General features: G+C 39.0%; 1 protein-coding gene across 6 annotated transcripts in view; it reads left to right on the top strand.

The window, feature by feature from the left end:
- STRBP (spermatid perinuclear RNA binding protein) overlaps nt 1-13,034 on the top strand; it is a 68,373-nt gene that overhangs the window by 1,498 nt on the left and 53,841 nt on the right. The window lies entirely within an intron of this gene.

The following is a 13,034-nucleotide window of genomic DNA, read 5'->3' as shown; positions in this document are numbered from 1 at the left end:
GCTCGGGGCCGTTGCGGGCAGCGGGTCCCTTCCTCCCTGCCTCCTTGCCTCCCCTTTCCTTCCTTCCCCCCTCGGCCGGCGGGGTTCGGCGCGCAGGCGGCCGCCCTTGCGCAGGAGCCGGCTGCACGGCGCGCGTACCTGTCAGCGGGCGCGCAGGTGCTTGCCGGAGCCGCTGGTCCGGGCCCGGCGGTTAGAGCGTCTCGGTCCGGCCGCAGGGCAAACTTCCCCGCTTTGCGGCGAGCGGTCACCTGGCCGGAAGGGTCCCCTGCCGGGAGGAGCGAGAGGTCCCGTCCCTGACAGAAGGAGGGAGCTTCTTTTTGCCAGAGAGGTGCTGTGGGTCGGGGAGGCATTTGCGTGGAGTGGGTGCTTTTTCAGCCAGGTTGGCTAAACACCACCAATCAAAATCGTAGTTGTAATCAAAAGTTTGCTATAAGCTCAGTCATTGCAGTGCACCACAGCGTCCGCTCTTCTGACCTGCTTTTTGAAATAGCCATGTCCGCGATTCTCAGTAACTCGTCAGAGTTCTGCRTGGTACCAAGGAGGCCCAGATTCCTCTGATAGCTTTATAGCCTTCCTGATTTTGAAGAAAACATCTTCAGTATTTAGAATTTTTTTTCTTTATTTGCTTTGTACTGGATTTTGTTAATCATTAAACCTCTAATTTCTGTGGAAGTGAGATCCTCAAAGAGGCAGTTGAGGAGGCAGGAGAAGGGCACGGAGTAGAGCAAAACTTGAGTTTTGAATAAAAATAGAAATATGCATTATGTAGCTAAATGTCTTATTATTTATTTATATGGCCCTGAAAATGGTGCCGTGTGATTTACAGAAAGTAAGAGGAAAATGTCCTGCTCCAAAGAGCCTGCATTCCAAATAATTCAAGCACAGAATACGGCATTAGAAAAATCTGTAAACTGATGAAGTCCTGAACATGTCTGATTTTTTTTCAGTAACTATATACTAAGTTCATTAACACTTCTTAAAAGGTTAAGGATGCTTTTTCTGGAAGTGTTAGAATTTCTACATGTGTTTAAAGTAAAAAGAGACTGAAGTGGACATTGTTTTCAGGCTATTTCAAATCCACAGTCCCCAAAAAGATTTACACAACTTTAAATTAAAATGACTATGCTAACATAACTCTGTGTTCTAGTAAGCTTTTACAGTATAAAGACAGAAAATCAAACTCATTTCCTTCATTCCTGTAGAATAATTTAACATCCTTGAAAAGAAAGGGGAAGGAAGGACTGCTTGCAAATTTTGATTTTATTTTGTTTGGTTTCTTTTAAGATGTGATAACCATTTAAGAGAGACCCAAAGGAAGCAATTGTGGAGACAGGGGGCCTAATGTTTGCTAAGAGGAAAGAAGGAGGATGAAAAGTGCTGTCTATATTTGGGGAGGGAGAGAAACCTTAAAAACGTGAAATATAAAAGCCGTTTGGAAGGCGGAGGGAAAGAGGCCTGTCAGTCTCTATACTGATTATATTGCTCTGTTGGTTTGTTTTCTGTGCAAGGTGGTTGCTTCTAGGCTCTAAAAAGCTTCCAAGCATTTAAATAGTCTAGGTCTTAGATGGACTATCAAAAATTTGTAAGAGATGGTTGTTGTTACTTCACTGCTACAGTGGAAAAGAAAGCATACAGAGGAAAAGAAAAGCCATGTCAGCAGCCTGGGGCTGGCTCTAGATTCTACTGATTTCTTGATCAATTTAAAAAGTTGGACTTGCCTTTGAAAGTTCTTGGCAAGTGTGATTTGTTTCTATCCAAAACTTTCCAGTGTTTTCCCTCTGCTTTGTGTTGGTGTTGAATGAAAGGAAAGATAGGAAAAAGAATGGGAAAAGATTGCTAATACTAAGATTGTAATATTTTCAGTTTTCTGTTCCCAATAGTCATATCATTGATAGTGTAGGCCTAGTGCTATTTTGGCATTGTTGGCAGAATCTTTGGTTCTTGCTGATTTTCTTACTCCCCTTTTTCTAAAGGGATTATATTTGCATAGGTTATTTATCCATACAAATCATTATTATTTATTTCAATTGAACTGTTATTGACAATATTGTCATCCCTTCACAAAAAAAGATGCTGATAAAACACTGGTTCTTGCTCCAAGGAGTTGACAGGCTAAATTTGAGATACAAAATCTAGGACCTAATTCATTGGGGGAACTGGAGAAAGATTCTGTCTAGAAATACTTGGGAGGATAAGAAGAGCCTCAAGTGATAACTGGTACGAAGGTTGCTGAAGAAGTGACCTAATGCAGCTGTATGGATTTGGTTAGAAAAAGGAATTCCAGATATGACTGGTGTCATAACGCGATTTAGGAACAAATGGGAAGAAAGAGTATGCAAATAAAAAGATAAAATAGGAGAGGTGCAGAGAGGGTCACAGGTGGGCAGATCCTTAAAGCAGAGAGTCTTGACCTAGCTAAGCAAAGGATAGAAAGCCATTGGGGAGAATAGTGTGATGAAAGCAGAGGGCAAAAGGCATACCTTTCCTAAACAATAGAGAAATGTTTAAACTTTGGATATACAGATTTCAGGGAGCCTTGGTTCTGGATCTTGAGCAGAATCTGTTTCTGTGAATTTTCATTCAATAATGTGACACTTAAGGTTGCAAAGCTCTTTTGTTTTGAAGCCCCTCAGTTTATGTTCCTCTAAGGTTTGTGGCAGGATGGGACTTCTTTTTCTTTTTCCTTTTCTCTGTACTTTCTCTCATCTGAAAGGCGAATCCAGTTTGGAAATTTGGGGGGAGGCAGGGAAAAAGGAAACTAGTCCAAGCTGCTTCATGTTGTGAAAAAGCTTTACTGTATAATCGTAAAAGCTGCACTTTTTCCACAGAATGGAAGTTCAGCTGGAAGCAGCTGAACTTTGAAACTTGGCATGTAAATAGAGCTTTTTAAAGAGCRTGTCCGTGGCTGGAAAGAGGGGAGAGGGAAATAACCCTGGCTGGTTAACAAGCTTATGAGCATGTAAAAAGCCACTATGAGCGTGCTCATTGAAGTATCTGTTAAAACATTCAACAGAGGTTTGCAGAGTCTTGCACTTGATTGTGGTGATGTACATACACCTGAAAGTGGCAAGGGTGTCTTAAGTGTAAATATGAAACTGAAAGAAGGTGACGCTTTAGAGTATTTCTGTACACTGTGATGGATAAGGAGGAGTAGCCCGGATAATTGAGATGAAGGTATTTTGAAATGTATTGCACATCTGTGGGACATGCAAGAAGGCTGAGGTTTGGTATACGTCTTTACTAGCTACATAACTTGTAGCTTTTGGTGAGACAGGATTTGTGATGAGTGTAGCCGTGCCAACAGAAGCATGCCACTTTAGCATAGTGTTTTGATTTCTTTATTTTATTTTGAGGTGGCAGAGGGAGGGTTTTTTTGTTACAACAATGTGCACATGAGGAACACTTGGCTGATAGTGTCCTGGATTAGCTATAAACTGAGCAATATGTCTGTAATTCAGGGCTGTGTATGAAGCAGTGATGAAATTAAAGGGAAAAAAGCAATGTGAAAATTGCAGTTACAGATTTAAAATAGCAGTAACATTCAAATCTTAAAAATTCTTCTAGAAATTATAGTTTACATTTTAGTATGTTTGTTGTACTTATAGTGTGCTTTTGACAAATAGAAACTTTATATTTCATATTTAAGGAAACAGAAGCTTAAGCTGCTCTACCTGAAGTATTCACTTATTTCTTTGTTAAAAGCAATGATTAATACTAACTACAAGACTAGAAACATTTTTTTTTTCAGTAGTAGTTGTGCATTTTTTGGTACTTCTGTAGTTTTTCTTTCTTTTGTGCAATTCTTTCAGTGAGTAATGATGACAGAAATTGACGTCCCCTTAAGAAAAAGTAGGCACAGGAATCTTATGAATGAACTGGGCCAGTTAACATAAACTACTTGCACTTTGGATTTTTGGACTATATTTTGTAGCTAAATTACCTTGTGTCTCTATTTGTCTTATTCTAAACATCATGGAATGAAAGAGAACTGGGAGAATTCTTGGGCCCCACTTCATCTTGATATGTTGCCTTGTATTCATAGATTTGCTTTACAACACATATACTGACCTTTCTTTTAATTTCCTATGCAGTATAGGAATGTAGACAAGGTGCTGGTTATAGGAGAAACCTAAGAAAAAATTCCAAGTATGTCATTTGTTCTGCTGTTACTGAGAGGTATGTAAAGCATGGTACTGGGCTGTTCTTTCCCTTATTTTCTGCTAGCTAAAGCCATGAATTCTGAGACTAATCTTGTATGTGGATTTTCCATGCAGCTGAGTGGGGCTGCTGGACCATCTGTACATTTGCTGATTGGTTTCTCAAGTAATAAAGGCCATGGATTATTAAAACTCATGCCCTCATTGTTTTATTCCATTGATTTTTCTATAACTATGCAAAATTTCATTTCTCTTTTGTAGTAAAATGTTTTTATAACTTGCTGAGAAATTGAAGCTGTGAATGAATGTTGGAGAGAAKTAGTCTTATGAAATCCAGTTGCTAACTCATTTTGGGAGATCTCTTGGATTATGGAAACTTAAGTGATCCTAGTGAATGGGATGGTTTAAAGCAGTTCTTTTATGTTGTGGTTTGGCATATTATTTAAGAGCCTCAAGATGCTACTTGTGATTGACATAACAAAATGTAAATTATATGCTGTTTTACTAGGCTCTAATTTATCTGTCGTAAGGCTTATGTACCAATAGTACTCAGCTCTTCTTACAGCAGTGTTTCTCTTTCATGTAATATCTACGTAGGGAAATAAAATTACTCTTAATTGTATGCTTAAAAAATAAAATGGAATTGGGGCATGTCTGGCTATTACAGTAAATTAAATTTTGCTTTTTCACATTCTTTTTGTGCATTTACTTTAAATTGACTATTGAAAAATTAAATGCTTGAATATCTGATTGGGAAGAACACTCTCTTGTTATTGAGTAATTATTGGTGGACAACAAATTGAACATGAGCCAGCAATGCATCCTTGTGGTGAAAAAGGCCATCAGAATCCCAGGCTGCATTAGGCACAGTTTTGGTGGCAGGTCAAAGTTGGTGATAGTTCCCCTCTACTCAGTACTGGATACAGCACTTGGCCACATCTGGAACACTGTGTCCAGTTTTGGGCTCTCCAGTACAAGAAAGACTTGGATCTACTGGAGTGAGTCCTGTGAAGGGCCATGAAGATAGTAAGGGACTGGAGCATCTTCATATGGGGAGAAGGTGAAAGAGCTGGGAGTGTTTAACTGGGAAAAGAGAAGGCTCTTATCAGTATGTGTAAATATGTGATGGGAGGATGTAAAGAAGATGGGGCCAGACTCTTCTCTGCAGTGCCCAGTTACAGGATGGGAGGCAATGGGCACGATTTGAAGCCCAGGAAGTTCTAAACATAATAAACTTCTTCACTGTGAGGGTGATCAGACACTGGAACAGGTTGCCCAGAGAGGTTGTGGAGTCTCTATCCTTTGAGATATTCAACATCCGACTGGACAAAGCCCTTGACAACCTGCTGTAGCTGACCCTGCTCAAACAGGGTGGGTTGGACCAGATGATCTCCAGAGGTCCCTTCCAACCTCAACTGTTTGATGATGATTCTGTAATCATTGAAGAAATCTTAGAGAACATAGTCCATTAAGATTTTAGACTTTAAACTTCCTGATATCATTAGTGCTGCAAGAAGTGAAATAATGATTCAAGATGAACTTGACATTTGACTTAGCAGTAAATTAACTTAACAGCGAGAAACTGACATTGCCTCTTAGAAACTGTCCTGCAGTAAGAGCAGAAATGAGCAAGTTGATTTGTGAGGGCTTTACTTCTGTTTCCATTGATTCTTGCGGGGCGACACTTTCACTTGTTTTCCTTGTAATACAGCAAATTTGAGTGTTAACTTAATGATGCAAGTATTGGGCCCTGAGGTATCTTTAATACTCTGAGGCACAAGTTTGGTAATATGTGCAGAAATGTTTCTCAAGCTATTGAATTAATTCAATTCATTATACAAGTAAAAAGGATCTTCCTCTAATGGTATTCTCAGCTGAGAGTGTCTTCCTTAATGGAAAAACATAAACTGCAGGTGAGAGGGAAGTCCAGACACGTAAGCTCTATGGAAACATGCGCTCCACACTTCTAGAAATGAGTTTTGACAGTGCAGTCATAGAGGATAGAGGCTGAGAAGGCAATGGCAGCCTTGAGTCTTGGGAACAAAGATCTTCTTGGAAACATAACACTGCTGATTCCCTCTGGTGAGACTTGACCACAAAACTGTTTATCCCAGTGCCAATGATACTGTGAAATTGATATGCCATTTTTAATTACTTATTTACTTATTTTGGAAGGTGGGGTGTCAGTGATGGTGGGCTGTGATAAATCCCAGAGTTGATCTGGGTAGAGGAGGCATAAAAAAAATTATTACTTGTTGCAGGACTTTTAGTGGCTCTGTTTTTCGTTGTTTTTAGCAGCTAAAACCTTGTTGCCCTTGTACCTTATTTAACCCTTTTCATAATCATAACCTCTCTCTCAAATGCCTTCATCTTTGTTGAGAGTATACAAAAGTCACCAAGGAAACAAAGGCCAATATGCTGCACGTCAATGACTTTAGTTGCCATTGTTGAGATGGGTAATGCTCTTAAATTTGCTGACTGATTCATACTTGAAAAAATAGATATTAATTTAAATGGTCCTTTTACTGTCTGCTTAGCATGGCATTGAATAGTTGCACCAAACATACCACCTGGACATTGGATGAAAGCATACAGTTAAAACAGCGCAAATCAGTCAAAAGGAAAGGTTTTGTTCTATTTCAAAAAGAAATTAAAGCTTTTTTTTTTTTTTTAAGTAGGAATCAGTTGCATTTTTTGTCTTATGAGAGTCAGCTATCAAAGGTAAAGCTGGTGCCATGTTTTTATTATAGTATGCAGTATGACGATAAAGGGTCCAACTCTGTAATTATGCATAGATAAGCTGAATGAAATTGGGTTGCAATGTTTTTGTCAATCCTAGAAACAAATGACATTATYGGTAGATCTCAAAGTGCTGACTGATGTGTGTTAAATTTTAATTAGTTTTGGAGTTGTATTTAAATAACAGCTATTTATGTGTTGTTATCTGGTTTTAAGCATGGCAAGGAGCTGGTGAGAAGTGCTACAAAATACAAGTGCTTCTGCAGCTCTGTGCGAGAGGGAAGAGGAAGTAGTCAGCATAACTTGCATAGCTGGTTTTTCCAGCTGTGCTGTGAGGAAGGTAGTGATGTTCTGCTAGGTGTATAATTGATGCTGAATCTGGGTGAAGACATCCATTTTACAGTATGAAGATAAGACAAGATGAAAAATGAGTCATTTATTCCTACTCTGATATTTCTGTGCTGTTGAAGTGGCAGTTCTTTGTGAATGAAAATCTTACTTTTTCTCTGAAAATGGAGTGTTGTAGTTTGTTCTCTGATGCTCTATAAGTTTAGTACTTTGCTATTTTCCCCGTGTGTAATGTGATCATTTTTACTTAAATGCAAATGACTGTAATAGAGTGGTGTTGGAGGTGTACAGAGTCTGTCTTCAGGGAGTGAAATAGTGGAGAGTACAAGAATATACACAGCTATACTGGTATGGTCAGCAGAATCGGGGGCTGTGGTATGAGAGGAGATAGGTAGGGGAACATGGAGCTCCAAGTAAGAGATTTGGGAGGCAAAGGCAGAGGATGTGGAGGAGTGTAGGGAGCTTGTAGAGAAATTTGAGAGTTGCAAGGTACGCATGAAAAGCTAAGAAGTGCTTAGCCCCATAATATTGTGTGCTGTGGTAGATTTACACCCATGGTCTACCCAGACTAGACTGACTGTAGAGTACATTAGTAAGAGGTAGGATTGTACTTCACTGCGGAGAATTGCAGAAACCTAACTGAGTGGTTTGGAGTTTGTTGGCAGGGGGCGTTGCCTTTCTTTCTATTTATTTATTTTTTATTTTTTATTTCCATGTGAAAACATGAGAAGCGTGCCCAGGTGGGGTCCTCTGCTGTTACTGTAAATTAAGAATACTCTAGATGAATGTCAGCTATGTAACTCCTCACTCTGAAACTCAAAAATGGAGAAAGAAAAATTTCTGTGGCCTTCATTCTTGGCTTCTGTGATCCTGTCCCTGAACAACAGGTACAGTGAGAACTGCAGATCCTTTTCTTTTATATATTTATTTTTAGCTTAAGTTAATGGGACTGAATTTCTGCCTGAGAACCTGTTGGAGTTAGTGGCTGGACTCTGACTAAATTGAAGAAGCTTGGATTCATCATGGTTGCATCACAGAGGCTTCTGACTTGGCTAGACTGATAATGAGATCTCAAATATAATCTGAGATATCTGCTGGAGTTGTTTTATAAACATTTGTTGTGCGATACTTAGAAAACTTGGACTTCTACTCATCCACATTCAGTTCTAATCTCTTTTACTTTACTCTGTTAGCTGGTTTAGCTCAACAGAACATGAAGGGAAAACATAAATGCCCAAGAACTTATTTTTTCCTCCTCTTCCTTCCCACTTTGAAGAACATATTTTCAGTGTCATGGATTCTTGGAATGACTGTAGTCTTTTCAGAGAGCTAAAACTGAGTAAGCAGCCGTTCAGTATCTTATTGCTTCATGATCTCTTGACTTGATGTCTAGATAATTAGACTTAAGAAATAGATTAGTTTTTTTTTTCTTTTTTGATTATACAGTTATGTGTAACCAAGTGTTTGATCATACAGAGACTTAATTTATTTCTTGAGAGAAATCAGCTATGCCACTTGGATAACCTTATAGAAGGGTGAGTGTATCACTTTGCCTCTGTACACTTGAAAGATATGTGAAGTGTATGTGTTTACTTATAATACATATAAAATGTATATTATACACTTGAAATGTATAAGAAAATACATGGCAACCCAGCATATTATGTTGTGTGTGTGACACTTAAGCCTGAAATAATTGTGAGCATTCCTTCTAAAACAGAAAACAATGGTAGAAAGCATAGTGCTTGAGCTCTTCCAGACCAGGCACATACCAACATTGTCACCAAGTGAAGATCTGATGATTAAACAGAAAATGTTGATTATGGGGAGCATTTGGCCCTTTTTCAGGTTTTGCCACTGATTTACCATGACTTTATTTCTTTGCATCTTAAGTTCTTCTGTGAAGACCCTAAATATTTCCCTGTGTCACTAAAGCTATTAGTTTAAAATGAGTAACATATAACAATATGTTGCTAGGGTAAATACAGTGACAAGTGTTCTAGAAAAGCCAGGAAGCAAAGCAAGTATCAGGAGGAGATAATGTTGATAACTTCTTTGCTTCTGGTGGATGAGCTGAAATTGATGTCTGCCAAAAATATGAGCTCAGAAAAGTAGCTTGATCTGCTCTGAGCCCACATCTGTACACACCTCCTCATCTCTACAGATGGCCAGAAGGCTGAAGAGAGAACACAGTTGTCTAAATTTGTGTAAGAGAAAAGAATCATGACTCCCACCTTGAAGGCAAGTAAACCTCCTGTAACTGGGATATTTTCATCAAAGAATTTGGTTTAATTTTCAGCCTGAGCAGATTATGTAAAACCTGACACTGTTCTTGGTTGCTAAATACTTTTTTTTTTTTTTTTTAATATATATATTGCTTTGTATTTAAAAGTGGGTGTTTGGAACAGGACTCTTTATTCCCTTTAAAAATACTCTACGAAGGAATAAAATTGATTTAGAACTTTTCTTTGCATGTTTATCCTGTAGCTACATATCAATACAATACTTTTCCATTTTTGATTTCACAGTACTTTATATTTTAGAAAAGAACTATTATTGTCTAAGCAGTAACAGTGCTATTTGAATCAGTCATGATAAGAGGCACAAAAATAAAATGTTTTCTTCTTTATGTTTGTTTTCTGCTATTATTACTCTGTGAATAAGGTTGTTATATTTTATAGGTTGATTATTTCCCTGCAGCCTGCCTTGCATCTTTTGGGGGAGTTTAGTCATTTTCCTCTGTCCTACCATAAGATATATGATATAGTTGAAACAAGTAGCTGGAAGTCAGCATTACAAAAGCAGTGAAGTCTTGACCAGAACTCTGTTTTTGTGGATGTGGCATCATGTAATAAAACAAAATAGGAACAGTTCACGAAGTGCATCTTTGGCACTTCTCTGATTAACTTTGATTGCAGATAGTGATTAACATTTAAGATTTACCTGTGCTTTAGACTGTGCTTCTGGATCTCTGATTATAGAGCCATTCTGAATGCCTCTGAAGTTCAGATGTATATATTGCTGTTCCCCTCCCTTCCCCAGAAGGATCTGAAGCTGGAGGCATCCAGCCCCTTTCAGAAACAAATGAGCAAAGTTATGTTGTTTAACTTCTTGCTATGGGTCAGGAGCCTGAGCTTCATGCCAAGTTTCAGCATGAAACAAAGCAAGGCTGCAGAGCCAGGGGAAAAACCCTTAAAAAGACAGTTTGTAATGAAGCACTGATAAAGCTGCAGCTGTTGAGCTACTGTGACTTATTAAAGCAGATTCTTAAGAGGGAAATGAGATATGGCTTGCCTTAAACAGTATGCAGTAAATTATAGTTCTTAGTTGAAAAATGTACAAAGTGCATAAATGCAATATTTTATGCCCCTTAGTGTGGATTCCACAATAATGTTAGAAAAGCTATATGTTTCAAATGGATCTGCTTTTTTGTGTAGTTGGGTAGTGGTATGCCTCTGTTTTGGTTCCCGCTGAGAAGCTTCCAAGTGTACATTTAGTAATGCAACATAAGTATAGTGTCAGTGTCATAACAGCATTCCGCGCTCAGTGAGAAGTTGCAGTGGCACCATACAAAGGTGCAGTTGGTCCTTCTGTAAAAGATGATGTCAGTCATCCTTGCAACAGCATGTCCACAAAACTTTATATGATGGCTGCATAGAATTCCATGAAATTTTGGAGGGAAACAAGCAGACTGAAGAAATATGAACAGTGAGGAGGTTTCAGAAGAGGTTGTAGAGAAATGGACAAAGGTAGAGTTAAGCTAAGCTGATGTGAATCACTGAGTTGCCACAGGCAGAGAAAGTGCAGGTGAAAGTGTCAAAAATTCCTTCAGTATTTTGAGTACTCCTCTATTGATGTTTTTGCAGTTAATGCAGTGTTTGAATATCCGTGTAGTAATGCTTCTGCAGTTGCTTAGAAACTGTTGGCTTAAGCTGTCTGCTTGTAGTTCTTCCTAAGATCTGCTTTAGGAGAGCTTATCTGGGCACAGGACATAGTGGTACATTTATTGTTTTCTTTCACACTGCAATCTGTAATCTTTATTTTCATATAAACTCCTTGGCTAGCTTCTTCCTTAACACTTCCCTCCCCCCATTCATAAATGTTTAATCTGTGTGGTGTTCTCAATGAAGGAGTTTTCTTTTTGCCAGAAGAATAAAGAGTTGCTTTCTGTTTGAGCTGGGCACTACTGAATCTCAAGAGCTGACTGGCTTTACTGCCAGTTTAAGCAGGTGCAGTTTGCTTCAAAAAGTACCCTTTACTTCCCACCACACAGTAGCAAGTCTCAGGCACAATACATAGAAGATTAAATATTGGCTAAGAACTGAGGAGTACAGGGATTTGCTGTACTTCCCCTGTCTCTCCTTTTCCCTGCTGTCTCCATTTCTGCTGCTCTTGTATTAAGAATGTTTGGATTATCTCCTGTACAGACTTTTTCTGTGTGTACAGCATTTGTTTTGGGAGATTGGATAGTAATTGGATAGCATGCTTGCACAAAAAATAGTAGTAGGTTTTCTTCATAGTTCAGAATCTTGGAACACATAAGAAAACTGGCAGCCTTCGTACTGCAGAAGGACTCTGTAGCATTCACTCAGAGTTGTGTAGATAGAAGATTGTTGATGTCGGAAAGATGGGAGAGGAAAAGGTATTTAGTGCATTTAGCTACTTCTGTTGAGAAGGAAAAAATCTCTTCCAAGTTTGTCATGAAGTTGCAAAAACCTACTTCTGTCTTCCTCATACATAAAGAATGGGAAGTTGGAGGGAAGAGGAAGAGCAGGCAAAACTCACCCAGAGCTGGTTGATATGGCCTGTGCTGTGCTTCTACATTGCAGTGCTTCCAGTCTGCAGTAGCATGAAATTATTTGACTTTCTTCTTCTGATCTCACCGTAGCCATTCAGCACGGCAGCACAAGAACAGTTTGTAGATACAAACTGTAGATACTCCAGCACTGAAGTAATGAAATAGGGTAGTTTTAAAGACTACCATGGTAGGTGAAAGGAGAATAGCCAGTAGCTCTTACCTCTGTGTTCTCTGCTGTACAGAAGACAGTTTCTTGCCCAGAGAGCCCAGTGTGGAGAATACATGGAGTTCTAAGGAAGCAATAGTTTTTTGTTGCATGTGTGCATCTGCTTTTCTTTTGCTTGTTTCTTAAGAGCCGAAGAGAAGATCTAGAAGGCGGAAAAAGTAGCCTAATAAGGAAGAACAAAAAGCAACATTTTAGTAGAGTTGCGCTTGTTGTAGGGATTACAGAAAATGACTTGGTTCACTGCTTGACCCTCATGTTGATACACATGTAGTCTACTTATCATCAGATCTAGGATTGAATTAACTATACTGAATGAACTCACAGAAATGATGAACTGCTATTAGCCAGCTGGAATTTAGTGTGGAGGAGATGGAAGAGATACTGTTTGAGGTGTGTGAATTAGATACAGGTAGGGGAAGAGATGACGTCCTCCTGGTCATCCAGGAGTTTCTTTTTCAATTTGTAAGAGATAATGATGATTCAGGGCCTCTTTTGAGATGGCCACCTAACACCTGCTGTGGTGGATACAGTCTTTTTTGGAGAGAAGTGTGAACTCATCTATCATTCATGGCCTGCTCCTCTGCCATGTAGAGCTTTAGTAACACCAGGTAGCAAAGGCAACTACCTGCTCCCTTAGCAGCATGTTCTGCAGTGACCATATGTTGCTGCAATCTAGGGTCTGCACTGGTCTTCTGGCCTTTCATCTGTTGATGCATGTAGTTCATTATATGAATTCTTGACTGTCCTACCTTTTTTTTTCTTTTTT

This window comes from Rhea americana, unplaced genomic scaffold (assembly GCF_003343005.1).
Source record: "Rhea americana isolate MKP2758 unplaced genomic scaffold, rheAme1 scaffold_164, whole genome shotgun sequence".
Classification (NCBI taxonomy): domain Eukaryota; kingdom Metazoa; phylum Chordata; class Aves; order Rheiformes; family Rheidae; genus Rhea; species Rhea americana.
Note: the sequence above shows the minus strand (reverse complement) of the source record. Positions and strands in the feature narration are given on the sequence as shown.